The 26,561-nt window shown below is 44.4% G+C and overlaps 1 protein-coding gene across 1 annotated transcript in view; it reads left to right on the top strand.

The window, feature by feature from the left end:
• The first annotated feature begins 17,245 nt into the window (after positions 1 to 17,245).
• Positions 17,246 to 26,561, top strand: part of LOC144769223 (echinoidin-like) — a 213,835-nt gene continuing 204,519 nt past the window's right edge. Inside the window, exon 1 of the mRNA XM_078653269.1 lies at positions 17,246 to 17,284. The gene's annotated coding sequence lies outside the window, so the exon portion shown is untranslated. The remainder of the gene's footprint in view (positions 17,285 to 26,561) is intronic.

The raw sequence follows: 26,561 nt of genomic DNA, 5'->3' as shown, positions 1-26,561 counted from the left end.
AAATAAGAGTCAAGATTCGAGGTAGTAGGAGTTTGCAGGTTTAATACAGCATAAAGGACAGGAACAGGACAACCTGCACGGACAAGATCTGGGATGGCTAGCAACTTTTAATAACCGTGCACAACCATATATACTAAAACAATTGCATTACAGTACATACAGTAGGCGTAGCAGTGGGTGGGGTTAATAGCAGTCGCGAAAGATAAGGGTGAAAGTAGGTGTAACAGGAGGCGTGTACATAGACATGTGATGTAAACGTAACAGAATATGTCATAAATGGGGCGGAAACATGGAGGGGGCTACCTAAGGAGCCGGGACCTCTAACCTACTGGTGCGCGCAAACTGGCAATGACGTGTTACTAAGGAGAAGCTGGGGGCTATGACTTCTGCGCTAGAAGGAGAGACTGAAGTCTGGAGAGTCAGAGCGACATGTACCTAAACACTATCTAGTATCTAATGTTTAGAGAACATGTTGATAGAATCCAAAAGTTATCGGGGTAAAGGCTAACAGACTCTAAGACTGGTGCATGCATTATTCTTCATGTAGTGCGTGTTGAGGAATATTAAATGACCATTAAATGCAGTATTTCTCTTACATGGAGACGTAAAGGCTAGACTGTGACGGAAACTATTGATGCGATTCAGTAGCTTAGGAATGCAGAGAAGGAGGGCTGGACTGATAACTAGAATCATAACATACTCTTGGCAGACTGGCAGGCAGAGCCAGGACGAGCCGGGCACTGTGAGGCAGGAAGTAAGTGAAGGGTCAGGGATACAGGTGGGGGCTGTATCGCTCCTCAGCGAGGGTTCAGAAGACAGGAGCTGAATCTGATGTCCGGGCCCTTTTGAGGCCTAGAAACGGGGACTTTACAATGAAATAACGTGCACACTGAGAAACGTGGCAACGTAGCTTTACATAGGCCTGATATTCGTAGTTTTCACGAGGACTGGAAACTGGCATACTAGAGATGGACACAACTGTAATTGCGTCTTTAATCGATCATGGGGAATACATATGCATATTAATCATGCACACATAACATAAGATGGGGAACACGTAGGGACACAGAACATGACAAAATGTACTTTTCCACATTCCCTCCTTGTCACTACGTTTCCATCAGGAAACATCAATATTCATGATACCATCTATCATTTCATACAGTATCATTTGCTCGTCTCGATTTGTCTTGGAACGGGATTTAGGACGGGACTTGGGACTAGGAATACAAGAGGTAGCACAAATGCCGCAAATCGCAGGGCCACATTGTATACAGAGGCAGCAACTGAATATGATCGCTACTGCAATACCTAGAAAGGACAATACTTTCCATCCCCCGGCAGAAACTATACTCCAAAACCAACCGGACCATGTCCAGGTGCCTGGATTCTGGTGTAACTGATGGGCAATTTTATGAAGTCTGGTTATAGCTGAATAAACAGATGGCGCGTTATTAGGAATAAAAATGCAGCAACTAGATCCGATGACTCTACATGCTCCTCCTCTATCGGCCAGTATGACGTCAAGAACGAGACGATTTTGGAGCACGACAAATCTCATAGCAGATTGCTCTTCGGTTAAGTTACCTAGAGCAGAGGCAGTCTCATTAACTACTGCTTCAAGGGTTCTGGTTAATCTACGTATTAACTTACTATTCTGGATAGGGCCTATAAAGAAGAAGAATCCTCTATTGAAATCTGTATACTGTTCTAGAGCAGTTTCAGTTTGATCGACAATCGGGGACTCGATCTCCCTTCTATGTCTGATGTGTACTAGATGTGTGTTTCTATGATAATCGGACGGGGCTAGGAAAACTGGTGGCAGTAGGAAGGCAATGTAACAGGTTCCCTCCCAATCGAGGGGCAGACGAACATATGCGGTCTGACCACAAACAAAATAAGAATGACGTGAAGCTTTGAAAATAGATTTCCCACTGTCACTATACTCGACAATAGTAGTACAATCACTATGTCCTACATGTACGGAACCATTATTTCTAACACATAATTCGCCTTTGACTGGTAGTACTGAAATAGCAGGTAAGTCTGGAGTAGGATCAGACTGAACATTCAGGACCATGAAATTCGAAGAATAATTACCCAAATTATAAACTTCATTTTCTAGATCTAATCCTGTTCTGTGGGGAAGACCTTGCTTGTCTGGAAAACATGTACTGTTCAGAAAGGACATATCAGTTGAGGATGACGTCAACGTGGACCATGCTCCACACGAACCATTATGTGAAAACGGATAAGGAAAGAGTGGCAGAACTCCCTTAGGTGTCTGGAAAGGGGGGAGTCGACCACACACCCAACAATTAGTGGCATTGCTGGTCTGGTGTGAATAATGTAACATACGGATAAATGAATTGTTGCGCATAGCGAGACGATAAGATAGTTCATGAGGAGGCAGATCACTAAACGTGTGCTCTACTGTAGCATTAGAAGACTTATTTACATGAGAAATTGGAAAACATAAATGAAATGCATAACTAGTGCAGGTAATCATTAAGCTTAAAAACAATATAAAACTTAGAAAAATGATACATCGGATTGAGTTTTGACTAACTCTCTCACTATGGGGGTCTATTTCATACATGTCAGATACCTGTCTAACCGTTTCACCTAGGGGAGGACTTAGACAATTAAACTGGCTGACTTATTTTACTAGACCGAAGCATCTTTTTATACTCCTGCTGCGGAGTTTCCTCTAACAGGGGAGGCTTGGTATCAATGTCATTTGCGGGACAGTCCTTGAGAATAGTATTTTGGCAGTCTTTAGGTAAAATGCAATCCTTGGCAAAAGTTTTAGGTTTTAGTCCATGAAATTCCTTGACGTGAGACAGATGGACCCACCCCTTACGGCCCTCCAACTTCACGGCCGTACGGGTGGTCAGAAGGACTTGCTTCGGTTCCTTCCAGCGAGGCTCCAGCGGATTTGAACGATCAAAATTCCGGACAAGCACTAGACTTCCTGGAACGATTTCATGCGGTTTCACCTCGGTATTGTCTGGAAATGCGGCGGCAACCTGTGAACGACAAGAGTGGAGGGCAGACATCAAGGAAGCTAGGTAATCTGTCAGCATATTACTGGAAACATCTGTAATACTTCGGGGTCTAGGTGTACCCCACATATTTGGGGGGCGGCCGAATACGACCTCGTACGGGGACAGACCTGATCTGGAATGTGCGACCATGCGCATATAAAATAGGGCGACTGGCAGAGCTACTAGCCAGTCCACACCTTTCTCTTGACAGATTTTAGCAATACGTATTTTCAAGGTTTGATTATGTCTCTCTACGAGACCGGCTGCTTCAGGATGGCGTACACAATGAAACTTCCACTGGTACCCTAACAGAAGGGAAACATGCTTCATTAACTCAGATGAGAATGGCTGGCCGTTATCAGAATACACGACCCTAGGGAGTCCATAGCGGGGGAAGAATTCACAAACCAGCTGCTTGGCAGTGGTCGCGGCTGTGTAATCTGGGACTGGATATGCCTCTGTCCACCTGGACAAAGCGCATACAACTACAAGGACATACTTGAAACCTCGACATCGCTCCATCTGAATATAATCCATCTGGAGGACTTCAAAAGGGTGGTCAGGAGGCTGGAATCCACCTTGTTCCACCGGGACACTTTTACCTGGATTGAATTGACAACATATCATACAAGTACGGACTTTCTGCTTGGCTGCAGCTCGTAAATGCTTGTTAAACCAAATGTTCTGGATACTGTCTAACATGGCTTTTTCTCCTAAGTGTGCAGGACTATGTGCGGTATTGATAATGACTTGAACCATTGAGTCGGGGAGAAACCATGTGGCTTTTCCCTTCGTCAACCATCCCTGATCTGTCTGGACCCCTCCTTGTTCGGACCATTTCTTAATTTCCTCGGGAGTAGCATGTAACTGGATATCTATGACATCTTGAGTAGGGTCCTTAACTGTCATACAAGTAGTCTGTTCGAGAGTGGATGTCGGTGTCTTGTTAACTGGTATGTCTGGTGTCTGTTCTGTAAGCTTGGCTGTTCGATCTGCTAGATCATTACCTTGGGAAATAATGTCAGTGACTTTCGTATGTGCTTTGCACTTCATGATAGCGATAGATGTCGGTAAATGTATTGCATCTAACAGAGCTTGAATGAGGAGACCATGCTGAATCTTGGTTCCATGAGAAGTCATGAAACCTCTCTCCTGCCAGAGCACTCCAAAGTCGTGTACGACTCCGAATGCGTAACGTGAATCTGTGTAAATATTAACTTTCAGGTTCTTGGCGTGTATGCAGGCTTGAGTCAGAGCAACTAGCTCTGCTGCTTGGGCAGACAGGGTGTCAATACGGTGTGTTTCAATAACTTTAGTGTCAGTAGTCACTGCATACGCGGCTACTAGTTCTCCTGTACTAGTTCTCATACATGAACCATCCACATAAAGTGTCAGGTCAGGATCTGGTAATGGAATATCTGTCAGGTCTTGTCTTGGCTTGGTCATGGTGTTAACTACTTCCACACAGTCATGTGTGGCAGGACTGGAAGTAACTGACGGTAACAGTGTAGCAGGATTCAGAACATTGCAGCGTCTGATTTCTATGTGAGGCTGGAACAGTGTCAATTCATAACCTGTTAAACGTGCAATTGTCAAGTGCTGAGTCTGTGTTCGATTTAAAAGAACTTCCACGGAGTGTGGAACTTGTACTGTCAAGGAGTGTCCTAATACTATGGAATCACTTTGTCTGATAGCTAGTGCTGTGGCTGCAACTGACTTGAGGCACGCAGGCAGAGCCTGGGCTACAGGATCTAGTGTGCTCGAAAAATAAGCACAGGGCTTGTATTGTCCTGCTTGATCTTGTGTGAGAACAGATAATGCTGTACCATTACGTTCTGTGACAAAAAGTGTAAAAGGCTTACTGTAGTTCGGTGTAGCTAGAACAGGTGCTTGGCATAAAGCTTTCTTTAGCTCATTAAAACTAAGTGTATGTTCAGATGTCCAAGGGAGGACAGTCGATACGGCTGCCTCCTGTGTCGTTAACTGTATCAATGGCTTGGCTAGAAATGCATACTGAGGAATCCATTGTCTGCAATAAGAAGTGAGGCCAATAAAAGCACGTACCTCCTTCTGTGTCTTAGGCTGTGGAAGACTCGCTATTAACTGGATACGATCGGGTGTCAACTGCCTACCCCACTTGGACAGCAAGTGGCCTAAGTAGATCACTTGCTGGACACAGAATTGAAGCTTTGAAGGAGACACCTTGTGCCCCATCTCGGCTAGGAAATACAGGACTGTAAGTGACGCTCGCTCGCAGTCACGTTCAGAACGGGCTGTGATCAGTAGATCATCGACATATTGGAGCAGGGCGGTGTCAGTTGGCATGTGAATATTGTCTAGTTGTCTCTTAAGTGCTTGACTGTAAATACTAGGACTTTCTGTGAAACCTTGAGGAGCTCGTGTGAATTTATAGCTCCTTCCATTTAAACAGAAACCGAAAAGGTACTGGCTATCTGGATGAATGGGGACACTGAAAAATGCGTTCTTGAGGTCTATGACTGTAAAAAATGTGGCTTCAGAATCAATGGCTGTCAATAAGGATGAAATATCTGGGACTACTGGGTACTGGGGAATGATACATTTATTGAGTTCTCGAAGGTCAATCACTAATCGATATACAGGGGGTGCATTTGGATCAGTACGTTTCATGACTGGAATGATCGGAGAATTACATACATTGGAGTCAGTTTCTACAACTACTCCTTGAGCCATGAGCTCGTCAATAATTTTGGATAAGGCTGCTACAGCCTCAGGTGGCAGTCTGTACTGTCTGATTCGTGGTAACACTACACCTTGCTTGAGAGTCACACGATGGGGTGTGATTTGCATGAAGCCAACATCAGTTGGACCTTGCGCCCATAGATGCTGCGGAACATTAGACAATCTCGGATCAAAATCTCGTAAAACATAGTGACCCTTGAAGTCACGTAAAAACAAACGTATTCCCTCTGGGGAGCAGCAAATAACTGCACCTAATTCTTTCAGTGTCTTAATGCCTAACAGATTTTCTGGACATGACTTAGTAAGTAACAGATCAGTAGTTCGGGACAATGGACCTACTTCTAGAGTAACTGGCTTTGATATCTCGTTTACAATAGGCTTTCCTGAAAATCCAAGGGAAACATTTCTTGAGCCTGAGAGCGGAGCCCCTGGAACCTCGTCGTGACTAATAGTCGTCCTACTTGCCCCTGTATCAATCAGAAACTTTCTGTCTTTCCCTAATACTTGACTGTGAACATAGGGACCCTCTTGATCTACAGGTATCTCGATGAGAGGCAAGCCTACCTCCCTCTCTAGGCTGTTTCATGAATACTGCTGGTACTCTGGATACTCGGACTGTGCATACTGGTACATCTGCTGTGTAACATGCTGAGTTGCAGCAATAGGCTGCGGTGCTGGAACTGTCTGTTGTGCATTCTGTGGCTGAGAAGTCTGTGAAACTTGTTCTTGTCTAGGCGGACGTGGTCTTTCTTTAGTCTTACCGGTAGCTATATTGTGTTTCAGAACTGCACACTCGTTTATAAAATGACCTGGCTGTTTACAATAATTGCATGTCCCTTTAACGGGAGCTGCAGGATGACTGGCTTGATTCGTTCCCCTCTTCTGACTGTCTTGAGGAACAGATTGTGCAACTAGTACTTTCATTTTCGTGTCTTTCATACGTTTCCTTTCATGATCTTGCTCTTCTCTGATTCTATTCTGGTGATACTGGAGCATCTGTAACATTTGGGACGGAGTATTAGCTTGCCAGGTACTTTCGACTTTCAAAACTCGATTTTTAACTTGTGGACTCGAATTCTCGACTAGTTTAGTAACAAAAAGATGAGGGTATGACTCGCTACTCGTCTTGAGACCACTGTTAATGCTAAAGCATTTCTCGAATCTAGAATAAAAATCACTAGTATCTTCGTCTTGTTTCTGTTTACAGGCTGAGATTGCATCCCAGTCTTCCTTTTTCGTGGCTAGTAATCTTGGCAAAACTTGTATTAATAGTTCAGGTAATTCTTTACATTTACCTCCTAGACCGGTACCTGGTACACGTGTATTTTATTCAGCTTCTAGAGCTGTCCAATCTATCTTTTTCTCTCCCACCTCCCAATCTTTTTCCTTGAGTTTTTCATATATGCCCGCAGGCAACAGGACTTTTAGCATTTTAATAATATCTGGATACGTGTATTCTCCCATACGGAGTATGTCCTTTAATTCTCGGTGGAACCCTGCTGGATCTTTGTCGTGACAGGGAATTAATTTCTTCATCTCTAAGAGTTCCATCTTTGTAACTGGGGTGTAAACAAATACTCGTTGCATTTCACCATCTGGTGTCCTAACTGGGTGTACTTCTCATAACGGATTCTGTCTGTCTATATAAAACGGTTTACTTTCTGGGGGTGAGACATGAACAAAATGCGGGTTCAGAAACGTTCTATATTTGTGGCGCTGTTCTAGAATGACACTAATTAAATCGGTACCTAAACCTTTCCATCTATACTGGAGTAACTCGTTCAGGACATCATGTAACGGACCTGGATCGGAATGCTGACCCTCATACAGTGTAATGAGGTGCTGGATCATATACATACCCACCAGTCGCTGCTCGGCTGGGGGCAATTTCAGAAACATTTGTGCCACTATTTCGTCTGGAAAAGTGGTAGAATCAGTAATCCATCGGACTGCTGATCGGGCTAGTTCTTGTTCATGCATGGTACTTAATTCACTATAACCGATTCGTGATTTCAGAATTTGATCGGTAGCTTGAAATACTTGTTCTAGAGAACCTTGTTCTGGTGCTGGAAGGTGAAAGACTTTCTTGTGTTCTAGGCGTAAATGTCGGTCTGGAAATCTAGATTTACCTACATACGCTATTCTGGCGGTATTCTCGTCCTCTACCTCTTCAGTATAAGAGTCATTTTCTTTCTCGCTTACTTGTGCTTCTCTGCGTTGTTCGTGTAACCTGATTATTTCTTTACGTATTTTCTTGTACATACTCTCTATACTATTGAGTGTCTTGTGCTTACCCTCGGCTATATTATCACTCCACCTTGTCAGGACTTTCATTTCGGTCGGGTCTTTAGTCGGGGAATCTTGTTCCCGTATTAAACAATTGATCAGAAACTTTAATAACATCAACTGGATCTCAGCTTTTCTGGGAGACATGACTTCACCAATACTTTCTGGATCTTGTCCTGTACGAATGAAACGATACATTCTGTCTAGATCTTCTTTCATATTCGGTAGGGTGACCAAATACTCGGACACCTGCCTTATACGTATGGAATATAGAACCATACTATCCTCGCCTGGAACTGGATCATAACCGCATTCAGTAAGAGCTCGTCTGATCTCTGCAATAGACTTATATTTGGGCGTACGCTGTAACGCACGTTCATGTAACTCGACTGCCCCTAGACGTCTACTTGGCGGCGGGGTACCAGGAGGACCTCCTCCCGCGGCCCCTAAACTGGAATCGTCGACTGATACTCTTCGAGCTGGCAGAGTGACTGATGTGGCGGGAATTTGTACTACGGGCTGGACCGGGGGTACCGTAGCAGGTACTGCACCAGGTGCCCCGGTGACTGGAGGAGCAGGAATTACATTATTTACAGGAGCTGGTGGAACAGGATTTGCATATTCTGGGACTGTGTCGTCCAAATAGGACGAGAGAAAAATATCAGCTGCGGTCGGTTTGTGACGTTACTTGGTCGGGACTAAAGGTGGCGGAAGATTACTGGATGCTTCCGGGGTTGCTTTTGGCAAGCCCTCGGCAAGAAGAGGGTACATACCCTTAATAAGGGCATTTCTCTGTCTGTCTGACTGTTCGGTTTTAACTCGTTCACCTATCTCGATTAGTTCCCTTTCCTGGGCTCTTTCTGTGGATTATCTACTTAATTCTGACTTTCTGATTTCTTTTTCGGTTCTTTTATGAGATTCTTTGCGCCATAACTCGATGGCATCTTTCTGTGACTGTCTGGCTTTCTTTTTCCATAATACTTCTTCTACTCGCATGATGCACTCGGCATCCCATGTACCCGATACGGGCCATCTGTACTTTTCCTCTAAGTTCTTGGTGTACTCCACCCATAAATCTAGATATAATATGGCGCTTATGCCATGCTTTTGATACATAAAGTGACCTGGACTGTCCCTAGGCGGGACAGGAACTGCTTCTTCTAACAGACCTTTTCTAGTTCTTAACTGACGTAATTTAGAAAACAAAGGCATGACTGGGCTGGAGCCTAGACACAATACAATACACAATGAACACAATAATTACACCACTTTCATACCACGACATTGAAATACATGAATAACATTTAGGATAACAGTTCGGACAGAATACTACCTGGAATACTGAGAACAGAATACGTGAATTTCTCGAGAACAGAACGGACTAGAACAGAAACTAGATGCACTGCTAAAACAGTACGAAACTTACCGGTCTCATAAAGAGACACGTCAGGACCCGCATCCACCTGAGTGGATACTTCGTGTTGGATCTGTGTACCCCAAACCCACGGACCAGAGACAATGCAATTGACCCTGTCTAGATACTACCTCAGCAACGGTACTCACCGGGCAGCAAGAACGGAAGGCCTCGGACTGGACTGGACTGCTACGACGCCGGACGGACGAACTTCGGACTTCAGTTACGGGTGGGCCTCCGGATACCTCGGACCTTGGACTCTCGGCTTGGGCTCTGGTCGGGACTCGCCGCGTTCCTCCACCGCCTCGTCTGGATGCTGGACCGCAACCTCCGTCTCCTCCGTGGGCCTGAGGGATACTTGAAGCAGAAATATCTGCCACTGCGCAGGATGGTTCCGTCACGACTGCAGAGGATCAGGGGGCTTGCGTGGCTTCTCCGGCGCGTGGGGAAAGGGCAAGTCCCTATTCGGGCGCCATTATGTGGTAAATAAATAAATAATACCTCTATTTTTGACTGGATTTAACAATATCAGATAGCTCAATAAATAAGAGTCAAGATTCGAGGTAGTAGGAGTTTGCAGGTTTAATACAGCATAAAGGACAGGAACAGGACAACCTGCACGGACAAGATCTGGGATGGCTAGCAACTTTTAATAACCGTGCACAACCATATATACTAAAACAATTGCATTACAGTACATACAGTAGGCGTAGCAGTGGGTGGGGTTAATAGCAGTCGCGAAAGATAAGGGTGAAAGTAGGTGTAACAGGAGGCGTGTACATAGACATGTGATGTAAACGTAACAGAATATGTCATAAATGGGGCGGAAACATGGAGGGGGCTACCTAAGGAGCCGGGACCTCTAACCTACTGGTGCGCGCAAACTGGCAATGACGTGTTACTAAGGAGAAGCTGGGGGCTATGACTTCTGCGCTAGAAGGAGAGACTGAAGTCTGGAGAGTCAGAGCGACATGTACCTAAACACTATCTAGTATCTAATGTTTAGAGAACATGTTGATAGAATCCAAAAGTTATCGGGGTAAAGGCTAACAGACTCTAAGACTGGTGCATGCATTATTCTTCATGTAGTGCGTGTTGAGGAATATTAAATGACCATTAAATGCAGTATTTCTCTTACATGGAGACGTAAAGGCTAGACTGTGACGGAAACTATTGATGCGATTCAGTAGCTTAGGAATGCAGAGAAGGAGGGCTGGACTGATAACTAGAATCATAACATACTCTTGGCAGACTGGCAGGCAGAGCCAGGACGAGCCGGGCACTGTGAGGCAGGAAGTAAGTGAAGGGTCAGGGATACAGGTGGGGGCTGTATCGCTCCTCAGCGAGGGTTCAGAAGACAGGAGCTGAATCTGATGTCCGGGCCCTTTTGAGGCCTAGAAACGGGGACTTTACAATGAAATAACGTGCACACTGAGAAACGTGGCAACGTAGCTTTACATAGGCCTGATATTCGTAGTTTTCACGAGGACTGGAAACTGGCATACTAGAGATGGACACAACTGTAATTGCGTCTTTAATCGATCATGGGGAATACATATGCATATTAATCATGCACACATAACATAAGATGGGGAACACGTAGGGACACAGAACATGGCAAAATTTACTTTTCCACATACTGCTAATCTTGTTTTTCACTATTGCAAAGACTGTCTTTCCTTTGGGGTATCATTGGAGCTCTCTGTGCAACATCTTACAAGTGTAACTCCCAGTTGGGAACAGATTCTGCTATTCAGGTCCCCAGCCTATCTGCTTCCTCTTTAAAAATAATTCCATGAACTTTAGGTACACTCCAGTTTGGTTACTGGAGCGTCCCCCGTGGGTCCCCTGTGCCACTGCCTTGGGTGGTTCCTTGTGGTTGCAGCACTTCTACAGGCTGTAGGCCTCGTGTCTAGTCAAGTTGTGGTTCTTATACCACTTTATTGATATATGATTTGGTTCGCCCCGAGGGCCTAACGTATATTGTGCTAATTTACTCTGATATCTTAAGTCTAACATAAGTGCTTTGACCTCTAGCCTCATAAAGAGACTAGTAGGGTGTGTTTAGAATAAATACATATATTTTATATATATACTTGATGTGGTTCTCCTTTCACTTAGCCATTCAAGAGATTATATACTGGTAAAACAAGCTGCTTTACATTCTTAGCCCGAAGGCTGCTCTCCATAGCTACCACTAGGATAGCTTTCAAATAAGGTTGTCTTTAACCTATCACCTCAAAGGGTTTGTTTGGACTGGTGCAAGCTGCCCACTATATAACTAGTGAACAGCATATGCCATGCCAACTTATCACAAGGCTGATGGGCCTTCCTGAGCTAGAGTGGTAGGAGGAGTTGTCGCTGACACCTGAATAGGGCTTTGCCTGTCCTCACACAAAGCTATGTCAACCCCCCTGTAGTGTGTCGGTACTCAGGTCAGGAAAAGGCAGGGTCTTGTGCACTACTCTTCCTGAGGGCTACAAAAACTTACAGGAAAGATAGAGTTGGGAAAAGGGGAGAAGGCTCAGCACTCATAGCCAGATATGGTTTCAATATGTGGTTTAAACCAATTTTAGATGTTACAGAGAGCAAGGCAGTTATTTTTAAAGTCGGGCTTGATAGCTAGAATACCTTCAATGGCACACTCATTTATCATCCTCCCACAGCCAAATCCAGCTTCCTAAATTCAATTGGTCAGGTTGGCGATTAAGGCAACACAGTCCAATGTTACTATTCTGGGTGACTTTAACTTTCACCTTGAAAATACTGCTGACACAGACACCGAACCTCTTATAGACCACATGGCTAGTACAAGACTTACTCAGCTGGTCAAGGAGCCCACACACTCGGCCGGGCATTGCTTGGATGGGATCTTCTTGGACCACCCCATTCTAGTATGGAACAGAATATTGCCTGGTCTGACCATAAGGCCATAATGTTTGAGGTTACCCTGCCAACTAAAATGGCCGCTAACATATTCAAGAAAGTCCGTAGCTCTCAACCTTGGGATAAGGTAAAGGGAGAAGAGCTAAAAAAGATGCTCACCTCCTCCTGTCACCTAGCTCCAATAGACCTGGACGAGGCAGTGAAGAGCTATCACTCCTGGATTGTCGCAGCTGGTCAGCAGTTGGCTCCTCTGTCCAATTTTGCTCACCAAGGCAGATAGATCCACCACCCCTACACTTTCAGTCTTTCCACTAGTTGCGCTTGAAACGACAAACAAATTAATTTCCTTAGTTAAATCTGGTTTTCCTCTCGACCCATGCCCGCCAAAAATTCTTCACAAGGTCCCCGAGACCATTGCATCTGTACTTTGGCCATCTCAATCTTATGATTTCTTCAGCGAGTTTTCTCCACGGAATAAAAAAAAGCCTCCATTCTGCCACTTTTGAAGAAACCCAATCTGGATCACCCCTCCAGCTATCACCCCTCCAGCTATAGACCCATATCCAGGATGCATTTCCAGCTAAGATCATTGAAAAATGTCCTAATGAAGAACTATCTGCTTTCCTAGCGGAGGGTGACATTCTGGACCATTTGCAATATTGTTTTAAGGCCCATCACAGCACTGAATTGGCACCAATCACGGCATTTGACACTGTCAACCACTATGTGTGATTAAGCGTCTCGCTTTGCTGGGAATTCGGGATGAAGTGCTCCTCCTACTTAGCTCCTTCCTGTCTAACAGGTCTCAATCACACAATGCATTAGTCTCCCCGGTGTTCTCACTCTCCTGTGGAGTCCAACAGGGCTCATTATTGAGCCCCACCCTTTATAACCTGTATGTCACCCCCTGACCAGGTTCATAAGAAGCTTCGAATCACACTAGTGTCTTATATGCGAATGTCATACAGATAAGAGTGTCCATTAACAGCTTGTCCTCTGACACTGACCCTCGATTTAAAGAATGCATGAGCCACATAGGGAAGTGGATGCAGGATAACTGTTTAAAGCTCAACACATCCAATACAGAAGTCATGCTACTTGGCAACACACCAGTTAACTGGTCAGACAGATGGTGGCCCAATCATATGCGATCTCCTCCGACACCCACTAACAAAGTAAAAAATGTTGGTGTTCCCTTCAACACCAAATTATCCTTAAGAAACCCAGATCAATCACACCACATCGGTTTGCTTTTCAATTCTTAAAATCCTGAAAAAAGTACTTACATTTATTCCACTTGAGTTAAGAAAACCAGTGGTCACAGCTCCTAATGCCTCCAGGCTGGACTGTTGCAATGCCTTTTTTACTAGTGTAAGCAAGCGTAGCATAAATAAACTCCAGATGACTCCAAATGCCACAGCTAGAGTCCTGCTTGGGCTCACTCGCTATGACTCGCCCCCAAGGCTCTCGCAGAGCTGCACTGGTTGCCCAGCAGCAAACGTATGCATTTTAAAGCATAATGTATTGCGTTTAAGACTACACATGGCCTTGGTCCTTGGCAACTGTCACAACTTTTCAATCCTTACATCCCGGCAGGATCACTCGGATCATCAGACAGCGGCAACCTGATCATCCTCAAGGCACACAAAGTTAAATAGGGAGGAAAAAGCTTTGCATATGCCACCTCCAAACTTTGGAACACCCTGACTATTTTTCTCAAATGAATCCAATTTGCATTATTTCAGCAAGCACCTGAACACCTGGCTCTAGTAACGTATTTTCATCTCTACCTCTGCTTGCCTAAACTTGTTTAGCACCTAGATACTTCCGGGTACTGGTAGCACTACATAAATTCTTCATTTAATTTATTTTCATTGCAAAGACTTTCCTTTGAGGTTTGCCCACTTCAAAGACAGACCCTGGAAAAAGTACTGGAGCTGTGTCACTCTAATTTCATAATACTTCAGGACTGAGGACTTTGTGCCAAGAAGAAGAGCTGGAGAAGCTGTCAGGAGGGACTGCTACTTTGCTGTCTGATTTGTTGGGTTGACCTGCTGCTTGCTGCTTCTGTTTCGGGCAAGGAACTTTGCTTTCTTCATCCAGCTTTCCAAATTTCTCAAAGGGCTGATGTGTGCTTGCCTTCTGTTGTGGGCCACAATTACTTCACCTACGTCTTGCTAACAGCACATGGTTGCCTCAACTTGGAGTCCAGATTATCAATTGATGCCATCTCCAGTCCCGGGGTCCTTGGAATTGTGTGGTTGGTGCTGCAATCCACAAAAAAGCAACATTGACGCCATCAGCAATGCAGGGGCCTGCACCGGAGCCAAGGGCACCGCTCATGAAGAGCATGGCACAGCTAATGCATTGCACCGCACTCCCTTTTGCCTGCTAATGCCTGCAACATATCGATACTGACTTTGTCATTGAGGCTGCTGCCTGCACTGGAGACGAAGGCACTGATAATGAAGAGCATGAGGCACCTCCTGACTTGCACTGCAGCCTCATTCCCTATTGACACCAGTGCCTCACTCGCATCATCACTGAGTCAATAACCGATGTGGGTTACCTGCCCAACCAATCAACACTGCACCGTTGTGAGGAACCAACACACTGCTGCCGCTTTACCTCCCTTGCGCCAGTGAGGAACTGATGCCTCACCTCCCCTGCAACAGTAAGGATCTGATGCATTACCCCCCTGTGCAGCAGCAAGGAATTGACACCTCACCTCTACTGTGATAGTAAGAAACCAACGCCTCACCTCCCCTGTGGTAGTACGGAACTGATGCCGCTGGCACCTGTACTGCATCATCTCCTCAATGTCGTGAACATCTTTGTTTTTATCATTAACAATGTACGGTTTCTTTGGGAGTCTGTGTGACTCAGTGGCTAGCCTGCTTTCCTCGCAGTGAGCTGTGTTTGGGGGTTCATACCCGTCACAACAGGGACACATTTACTCTTCCATATGAAATGGGGAGACTTAATGCCCAAGATCTTGAGACTTATTATAGAGCGGCGCAATGCATGTTAGCGTTACATGGCCCGGTAGACCTGACCTATCTATGGCAGGAAAGAGATGCTGCCTCTCCCTTGTCGCTAGCCCAATTCTTGTTCAGAAGGCCATTACGTTGTTTCCATGTTCTTGACCTCTTAGACACTGCACAATGCCTCTGGCAGAAGATGTTGGACCTTTACCCCAGATCCTTACTATACTCCCCTAGGCTCCCATTGGAGTGGTGCACAGGCTTCTCATTGGGTCAGGAATAAGCAGCTGCAGCAACACTCTGTGGCTATGTGATAGAGTGCATGGGAGATTTTGTTAAGAGCAACGTTCCATGCCCAGGTCAGCACCCAGTGCACTGATTTGACTACACGTGTGAGTTTCAGTTCTATTGAGCTCATCATTTATTGAGGACTTTGTTAGTTGATACACTAGCGGAACCGTGGAGCTACCAGCTCTCATAGGGATGCGAGCCCTGGATGAAGAGACCTCTATCCAACGTGTCAGAGTGGCACAGTGATATGATCTATTGTAAGACCCAATCAGTCGCATTCCATGACCTTATGCCAGCATGAAACTACCCCAAAGATATATAAGGCCCATATCAGGTATACCTAGTGGTTGTACAGAATGATATAACGAACACAAGGTGATGAATGTTGTTGTCTGCTTGGGCCCATGAGGCAGCCTTGTTTGTTTGACAATTGTCTGGAAATTATAGCGCTTGTCAGAGCAGGCGGCAGAGGTGTGTCCTAGGGCTCCCATTTCATATACCATAAGCTGCTTTGCAAATAAACACCTAATTCCAACCCCTGAGGACAACCGTGGTGTATCCATAAATATTTGTGTAGGATCATCTGCATCGATTGATACAAACACACCAATGCACTATGTATTCATTTTGTCATACCACCAGTGCTGCTTTTCTATTTGTTCAATGTTCCTCATCTGTGCCAAGGATGTCATTCTCCATTGCCTGACTGTTAAATTAATCAAAATGAAAATCGGGTTGTGTTGCATGTTCAAATCAAGTAAAGCTTAACATTGATGTGTATACAGTACAGGAAAGCATTTTACTTTCTAGCACAGTATATGTTCAAGAAAAGTAGTGCTGCAGTGGACAGACATCTATTTAAGTCATTTATGTAACGTTTGGGTCTGAGTATTGGCAACACGATTAGTTGACCCTTGCTGACTGTGCAGGAAGGCTTGGAGGGAAAAACTTGGATACACCAATGCACAACTAAATATGAGAGCACAATGCCTTATCCTTGCTGACAGGCTATCAACAGGGCGTTGAGCATTGATGCTGTTGAAGACACAGGATTATCATGGATAACTATCACCACCTTTGACAAGATCTCCAGATTCCCCATTTTCATGCTGCTTCTTCATTACAAATGACCTACTCTATATATTCATACCATCGATCTATACATTATGTTTATAATAAGGTGATTGAAGATGTTACTATGTGTGAAAATATGTGTTTAAAAAGTACTTGATGTACATGGTCGACAAAACTAAGCACAAGTGATAATGCGATTCCTAAGACGTAGTGAGAAGGATCACTGCAAAATGACACCATTAGTCCTGTAAAAAAGAAGAAAGCTATTCTTGTTATTCAGGAGAGTAGGCGTTTTTGTGCCAGCTGTGTGATGGCAATGACACAATGGGAACATTCCTGAGATAACCTAGATTGACAAGATAAAAGCCATCAAGCAGGAAATGCACCTTTAAATTTGAATGCAACCGAGAAGGAATAACAAGTCAAGTTTACATACAGGAAATATGTGGGGGACCAGAACGTGTGTTTAATTATTTGCATACGCCTGCTAATATAAGGAGACCAGAAGATCACTGACATTCAACTGCTGTTTTTGACACACAGTCAGTTAACAGTGAAGCTTGCTCATCCTGCTTTGCCAGGTAAGGCATTTGCTCATTGAGAAGGGAGTTAAACTGTTACTAATTCTGCAACAAGGGCACTGTATGGGGAAATGGGACAGTGTGTGGCAAGGAGGTTCAGCTGCGTGTGGGAAGGGGCTGCATTGCGGGGCAGCTCAGGATAAGGCTTATTTTTCATGAGGGGGAGACTAGAGAGTAGGAGGTAGATTAAAGCGAGGGATGTTTTTCCATTGCAACAAGATGCTGCCTTAGCTGGCTTTTTATTTTATTTACATATACAACGTTGTGAGGTGACAGATGTTGTAATTTTGAACACACATAATGTACAAATTTGTAAATCTTACGCAGTAATTTGACTACGGTGCTGAAAGTTTCAGGGCATATTTTTCAATATTTGACACAGCACATCGTAGCAAGACACATTGCTCTGTTGTGTGTAATGGATAGGGCAGGAATGTGCTATATCTACCAAGATATGGGGCATATCTGCTCTCTGCCTGTGCTGCCACACTATGAGCTGCCTACTGCCAATGCACGTAACCTTGTTGGTACTAAATCCTGCAAGGGTGCCTGTGTTGCACGCAGGATCCTTCTGGTGCATAAAGGGCTAACTCCTGCTCAAAAAAAATCCTTAGAGGTGTTTACAGTTAGTGTTGGCTGAGTGTAAGAAACTCTTGCAACTGTACCAGCTATGTGTATGAGTGTACCATGTACTGAGAATGGATGTCCAGTAGCTGCTCTCTCCATGAAGGAAGCCAGAATGGTACCTGCTCTGTGTCTTAGGTAATTTTACACTTCAGATGATTGTAATGTTCTTGCTCATGAGAGAAGTGTGAAATGTGCATCCCTGACTGGTACTGCACTATACTGTACCTGATTTATGTGAGGAAAGATTGCACTACAGGTGTTTGAAGGGTTTACGCTTTGTCTGAGATGGTAGCTTGTACTACACATACCTGTATTATAATTGTTCTGTGTGAGCAAAGCATGCTTTCTTTGCCGCTGCTGTAGCTCGTCTGTCGGTATAGTAGAAACGTTCACTGCAGCTCTTACCGTGCGTGTTCTGTGCCTGAGGGTATTAATATCACCATATGCCCTCAGCAACCTAATGCCAATAACAGCCACTGCTAGCATTTCCATGTCTTTTCCACCTGAGATAATACTCTCATTTTTTTTTTTTTATGTTTTTATTCAGAACTTGACAATTCATTCATCACATTACTTTCAAAGAATCAAAGAGAATACACAATGATATGCTGAAGAACAAATAATAAAATATTACATCATCTCAGAAAAAAGGATCTGAAAGAAAAAAATTCATATCCAGAAATATACAAAGAAATTTAATTAAAAAAAAATATCCCCCATATTTTTTCAAATTTGCGCAGTCCCCCAATCCTTTGTGCATATATAAATTCGCTTTTCCTTACTCTCTTCATTTTCTCATACCATTCATCCAAAGATGGTACCACATCCGTTTTCCAATACTTGAGAATCAGTGATCTGCCAACCGCTATTATAATATATATCAGTTTCGCCTGTGACTCAACCAGATTAAGCTCTGGATCAATACCAAATATGATCAGTCCTTCATAATTAATAATCGTACAGTACATATGAAGTGAGAGCAAAGAAGAGCTGCCCTCCCAGAAGGCCCCTATTCTGGGGCATAAGGCTACTATGTGAGACCAATTAGCCAAATCTGGTCGAGAACACCTAAAACAAATAGAGGATGTATTACTAAACATTTTAGCAAGAACTGCAGGGGTATAATATAGCAGCCATTTACTAAAAAACAACATTCGCTTCCAGTCGGCGCCTCTCAATACCGAGAAATTAAACTTATTTAAAGTTTTCCACATATTAACTGTTAAGTTGAGACTTTCATGTTTCTGCCATTTTTTAGTTGCTTTAGTACTCAAATCCTCCTCTCTACTCTGTGCTAGTTTTCTTCTCCATTTTCCTGGTTTAAAAAATAATGAAGACCAAAATATATCATTAGATAAATCTGAGGCTCGACTAATCTGAACTAGGCCATTTTGAACAAAAACTCACTTTCACTTGTCTCCGCTGCCCATTACGGAGGTTTTCTGCCGCCCAGGAGGGTCCTAACTGCTGTTTGCTTGCTTGCTGAGGTCCAACCACTGGTGGTAGAACATCCGCATTCGGCGGTACACCAGCACGCTCCCAGTGGGTGAGTGACCAAAAAACTACCAGGCGCATCACCGGGGGACTGCGAGGCCCAGCATTCAACTCTCACCACAGCTGGTGCCTCTTCCCCCTGCGGACACGCCCCTATGACTGTGGCCGGTATTTAGTTTTCGCGACACCCGCTTCGCGGGTGACGCTCACTTTCACTTGTCTCCGCTGCCCATTACGGAGGTTTTCTGCCGCCCAGGAGGGTTCTAACTGCTGTTTGCTTGCTCGCTGAGGTCCAACCACTGGTGGGAGCACATCCGCATTCGGCGGTACACCAGCACGCTCCCAGTGGGTGAGTGACCAAAAAACTACCAGGCGCATCACCGGGGGACTGCGAGGCCCAGCATTCAACTCTCACCACAACTGGTGCCTCTTCCCCCGGCGGACACGCCCCTACGACTGTTGCCGGTATTTACTTTTCGCGACACCCGCTCCGCGGGTGCCGCTCATTTTCACTTGTCTCCGCTGCCCATTACGGAGGTTTTCTGTCGCCCAGGAGGGTCCTAACTGCTGTTTGCTTGCTCGCTAAGGTCCAACCACTGGTGGGAGCACATCCGCATTCGGCGGTACACCAGCACGCTCCCAGTGGGTGAGTGACCAAAAAACTACCAGGCGCATCACCGGGGGACTGCGAGGCCCAGCATTCAACTCTCACCACAGCTGGTGCCTCTTCCCCCGGCGGACACGCCTCCACGCCTGTGAGTACATAACTGTCATCGTTAACCCACGACGCGGGTCGCGCGCGGGACTAAGCACGGGGCGAAGCCCGGGCCAAGGGCGGGCCCGTTTAAGCCCGTTCAAGACCGGGCAAGACTGGACTGGGCCACCCCATTTGTCTTATTTAATTTTTACTTTAGTTTTTGTTTGCGTAGGGTACTTACAAGATTTTCATATTCTGTAAATTAGCATTGCTGTTTTTACATAGCTTACTCTTTGCAATTTACCATGTCTCCCAGAGGCACTAGAAGTTTAGTTAAGAAACAGGCCCAATCTGCTGCGCAAATCATCGGCCCTATTGATCAATTCATATCTAAGACCAATGAGGTAATTGATCAGAGCATCATCCTGTTGGAACGCAGAGTCTCACAGGATCTTGCCGCTGCTAGACGTTCCTCCATGGGCCTGCTAGCAACAGCGAAAACCCCACCGCGCCCCTTAGATCCTGTTCCACCAGTGCTCAAGCATGCGGATATCCACAATGTTCCCTGCACCGTGGATTTGTCCGCGTCCCTAAATCTCTCTGATTCACAGCTAATACACTCACTGGAGAAATCACCGGCAATCTTTACTACCCAGGCTAGCGCGGTCGTCACTCCACCTGTAGATAGGGGTTTACTAGAGGGAGCAATCCCTAAGAATAAGAGAAAAGCAACCAAATCCTGTAACTCTGTTGGCCCCCCGATTCACCCTAATTCCCCACTACTGCCTACCTCTTCCCTTACTATACAGTCCACAGATTTTGCGTTATCGCTACAACAGGGAGCTACCTGTTCACTCGCTCAAGCAATAAACCCTCCTCTTACTGACAACGCAAATCTAAGTATAAGCAGTTGTGACAGTAGCCCAGTTCGAGATTGTGAGTCCTGTTGTAATAATAACTTACTTTTGACAAAAATATGGGACATATTCAGAACTCTTTTAAATCCCTTAGAGCAGTCTCTCCAGCTGATTGAAAAGCAATTAGCACAACTAACACTAGCTTCGAAAACCAAAAAAGACACCAATACAGCCCAAGCTATCACCCCCAACCCTAATCCTAAACCTAACCCCATAACCTCTAAGGTAGGCTCGACACCGTTGAATACATCCACTGTGACTTCAACGGTGCCGCAAAAACTGCCACTAACAACAGGGACTAAGGGTTCTGTACCATCTAAAGTTCCCACGTCCCTACCTACTCCTGTTCTTACTCAAACAAAGCCATCTGAAGTCTTTAACCCCATCCCGAGAACTAGAAAAAGGAGGGGTTATCCGATCCATCTTCCCCCAGAAGCTTCCCCTTATGTGGTGATCATGACCGGCGTCCCTGAACTGACAATTTGGTCGAACCGGCTTGGTCACTGAAAAACAAAGTGATCCATTGGTTATCCACTAATAGACCTCTTCCACCCTTTTTGGACAATAGAGTCACCACAGTTGGAAGGGTTCCCTGGTTGGGCACTGAGCCCAAAAATATTCAGGGCGACTGTGTTTTCGTGAATTTTGTAGATCCAAGCACAGTCGAGCATATTTGCTCCTGGGGTGATCATTCAACCATTGAAGGGATAACCACCAATAGATTGTCATATTTCTATCCTCCTGTCTCCCGGTACAACGCCAGCCCTGCCTGGAATTGGACTAGAGTCGGGAAATGGGGTGGAAGTAGAGAAAGGGGCGGTTGGTCAGGCTATGGGTCCCGGAATATAGTTCATGCTCCACCTTTAGGTTGGAGAGGTCCACCATTAGCAAATAGGTACGAATGTCTTGACATGGTGGACTGATCACCAACCCCCAGTACCTCCATCAAAGGTGGAACCTTCACCCAAATTTTGTATACACCGCATTTATCTTACCCTCCCACAGGATTATCCCCGATGGATACTGTACTCTCACAGAATCTTAGTCCTATAACAGTACTACCAGTACCCTCGGTGGAACTACCTCCCAATGCACTACTTCCTTCGGTTCAAGAATACATAACCGAACATTCACTCATTAATGGAGATCTATCTACCTCACAAATACTTCTATGAATTCATGTCATCATCTGCTACCCAGGCCAGTCACTCAATCACTGCACTCTCTCCCTGGTGCTCTTCATGTAAACATTTTGTCTCAAGGTCCCCTACCCCCTGTTGCCCCGCCAAGATCAACTATAACATCGTCCCCAAGTTGGGAGCTCTCAGTTGTTTACTGGAATGTAGCGGGGCTTCGATCCAAGGTGGTTCTCCAGCCGTGGCTTGAAGTGATTAACTCCCATCATATAGTATGCCTCCAGGAGACTTGGGCCATTAACCCTATTCATATTCAGGGTTACAAAACATTTCATGTCCCTGCCGCTTCTACTACGCATGGGAGGTCAAAGGGAGGCTTAGTTGTCTATCTTTCGACCAGAATATCGCCACTCACTGTAAATGTTTCTCTTACGTCTGCTAGCTTCCAAATTTTAAGGATTGTTTTTGAAAAAAGCTCTATATACTATGTTATTAACATGTATAACAATCTTCTACCTGCAGACTATGTAAAGATCTTGTGTGAAATTTCCCTATTTATCCAAGACCAGCGGGCAAAGTATTCCCCTCTGCTATGTTACATTGTGTGGGGGGGGGTGATTTTAATGTTTCTTTGTGCAATAACTATACGAAAGGTATATGCGGCCTTCAAGATGAATGTGATTCTCCTATGACGCATTTTACTCATTCTAGCACCGGTAATGTCTTGAACGAATGTCTTTTTTCTCTGGAACTTGAGTATGCCAATGAAGTAGTGAACCCTCCCGTTGAGTTTAAGCCGACCTTTCACGGGAGAGGCTGCTCCAGTACCATTGATTACATTCTGTGTTCACAAATTTTGAAAGGTCACGTGAAGTCCTTTTTAACAGGCACAGACATTTCCAGTGAACATTTTCCAAACACTATTACCATTACACTTATTACTGCACCACATGCCCATAACAGGACAAGCTTGCTAAACCAACAATCTTTGGTCTTAGACAAACAAAACGGTTTCACTGTTAAATGGTCTAAGATTAATCCTGATGACATCACTAGGAAGGTTATACAAAAAACTCTCCCTTTTATTAATATCTGTTTGGCAGAGGACTCGTCGCCCCAGCTGATCCTTTCTAGCTTTTCGGTAATACTTAAAGCTATTCGCCACGAGTTAACTCGAAACTATAAACCTTGCGACAAGGATTCGCTGGGGTGGTTCGATGCCCCTTGCTGGAAAGCTCTTTCTGCCTTAAAAAGTGCATTGAAAAAAAAAGACAGAGATGTAGCAGAAATATCTACGCTCAGAAAAAAGTATAAATTGGCCCAACAGAACCGGAAACGAGAAATAAAGAAAAACCTATGGGCTCAATTACATGAGAGCACAAGGAGTAAAGAGTGCTCGCTATTTTGGCGGACAGTCAAGTCACCCTTCCTAGTAGATGCTTCAGCCATCCGCCACCTAGACGTGGCGGTGCCAGCTGAAAAATGGGTGGCCCACTATTCGCAAATATTTGGTGATTCCTCCGTTGAAGCCTTAAATGTACAACCCTATGAAGAAGACCTCATTTTGGATAATCCTTATCCAATTGACCTCTCCTTCGACCTTAAAGAGGTCTCAGCTGCATTATCTTCCTGAAAGACTGGCAAAGCGCCTGGCCCCGACGGAGTTCCACTCAATATTTTTGTGAGTAATCCTGATCTTTGGTCTCCAATAGTCACTCAGGTCATGTTTGCAGTTTCACAGGCCGGCCTAATAGAATCTTGGTCCTCGTCAGTACTGCTGCCAATTTTTAAAAAGGGTGAACGGGACAACCCTGCCTGTTACAGGCCTATTTCACTCTTGGACTCATTGGGGAAGGTTGCTGGCCGGCTAATCCTGGAGCGCCTCCAGGACTGGGCTACGGAGAATAACATTCTAACCGACCTACAGTATGGGTTCCAGGAGGGATTGGGCACTGTAGAACAGGCTCTGAATCTGACCCTACTAATGGGTAAATATGTAGGGGCAAAAGGAGGCAATTTGTATTTAGTTTACGTTGACCTCAGTGCCGCATTCGATTGCGTCATTCACTCCAAATTGTGGGAAATCCTGAGGGACTTGGGGGTTGACCCCCTCTTTTAAAATTTCTTAGAGAGCTTTATACTGACGCCAACGCGTGCGTGAGGTACGGTATAAATGGTGAACTATCCCAGTCATTTAACGTAACCAAAGGTGTTAGACAGGGGTGCGTCCTTGCCCCGTTTTTATTCAATATTTACACTAATGGGTTGGAACGGGCGATGCTGGAAGGTAGCCAGGACCTTCCTTGCATAAACACTCGGCCTATTCCAGCCCTATTGTACGCCGACGATTCTGTTATCTTGGCGAGAACACTAAAACAGCTTCAATTACAACTGGACAAGTACTGCCTGTTCATGCTCTCGTTAGGGCTAAAAGTTAATAAGAGCAAGACCTTTGTGATGCATACCGGCCCGAAAGTGAAGAAACCGAAACCTATTTTTGTAGAAAAGGCTAGGTTGGATTGTGCCAGAGAATATCCCTACCTGGGTATTCTCATTGATGACCAAATAACCTGGAAACCCGCCATGGCGAGCAAAAAGTCATTATTTCATCGAACAACTGCGGCGCTGGTTTCTTTTTCTATGAAACTGGGCAAACCAGCTCCCACCGAGTTGCTTAAAATCTACCACGCTAAATGTCATAGCATTGCAACCTACGGTGCAGGAGTTTGGGGCTACGTTCCTTCTGACGACCTCCAAAAAATTCAAAATAGGTTTTTAAAATATATTCTTGCCCTCCCTCAAAGCGCCCCAATCTACGGTTGCCATATAGAGTTAGGCATTGATTACTTATCGGATACCATCAGCTACCAGCCGATCCTCTTATGGCACCGTATTTGGACCAAACAGCAATGTCATCTTACTCGCTCATTCATTACCGATTGCTTATCCTTGGCACACTGGAAAAAGATTCCATGGTTATTGTATGTTTTCAACTTTTTGAAAGCCTTAAATTGTTTAGTATTTTTCACAGACCCCCCATCACTTTTTGACATATCCAGGAAGGCCTTGAAAAACCTGTGTGTAACTCATCTTAGAGATCTTCGTTTATGCACAGAGGCAGGCAAACGTACAAATACTCACTTACTGATGGTACCAACCTCACCTGGCATTCAGTTGTATTTGTCTTCCTTTTTGTCTAATTATGAAAAGTTTGTCCTAACGAGGTTCCGTTTTGATTCCTTCTTTCGTCTCGTTTCCTTTCCCGGGGTTTCAAATTGGTCTCACGAACTGATTAAATGTCCTTGTGACGGAACTACACACCAGTCAACCTTGCACGTTACACTGTTTTGCAATTACTATGTGATTCCCCGCAAACGCTGGATTATCCCTCTCCTCCGACAAATGGGCTTGAGAAGATGTAGGCCTGCGCTCCTGGCGTTACAGTCTCTAGAAACCCAATTCGCTGCTAAAAGCATAGCTTGTTTTTTAAAAGCATGTTTGAAAATTCGTTCACAAACAGTATAGTTGCTTACCAGAGATATCTCTTGATTTTTGCTAGTAGACATCAATTGTCTTTTAAAACTGAAACATTATTAATTTATCTGTAAGAAATGTGTATGTGATAACCTTTTTTAGGAGTCTGATGTGTTTTTATTATGTACTTTTTATGATTGTAAAAAACTCCAATCGAAATAAAGACTTTGAAATTAAATGAAATGAACAAAAACTTTATATAGGAGATTATATGAACTCCTAAGAAGAAAGTTTCCCCCTATTAGAGAGAGCATCTCGTTAGGAGTTAACCAAGCATCATTTTCCACAAAATTCAATAGTGATGTAAACCCCAGTCTGACCCAATTTTGTATAATTTCTGGCCCCATTTTTATACCAAAACCAGTGATAGCATCACTAAATGGAGTTTTTAAGCTAAAGAGAGAAAGATAGTATCTCATCAACATGATGTCTCGTTTTTTGAAAAACCAATTTAATATCTTGTATTCGACTAGTTTAAATTTTAACTTCTTTACAAATTGTTTCAAAAAAGAAATTTATAAACAGTCCTTGACTTGACATTGAATATTTAAATCTTGAGAGATACTGTGCAAAATACGCAAAGTAATAGTCTCTAAGGTTTGGGAGACCGAGACCACCTTGTTCTTTTTCTGCATATACAGTATTTATGGCAATTCGATGTAATTAAGGAGTAATACCACTACATATCAAGATCTCGGTTTTCCTCCTATTAATGCGATACCCTCCTAATGCGTCAAATTCTGAAAAAACAGAAAGAGCCCGTGTTTGCGAGTGGATCTCCGGTTTAAGGAGAAGCATTATATCATCTGCATATAATTTGATTTTATCCATAGATGTTATAGGTGGTAGAATGTCTGTAGAATTCCAAATTG

The sequence above is a fragment of the Lissotriton helveticus genome, chromosome 1_1 (assembly GCF_964261635.1).
Source record: "Lissotriton helveticus chromosome 1_1, aLisHel1.1, whole genome shotgun sequence".
In the NCBI taxonomy this organism is placed as follows: Eukaryota; Metazoa; Chordata; class Amphibia; order Caudata; family Salamandridae; genus Lissotriton; species Lissotriton helveticus.
Note: the sequence above shows the minus strand (reverse complement) of the source record. Positions and strands in the feature narration are given on the sequence as shown.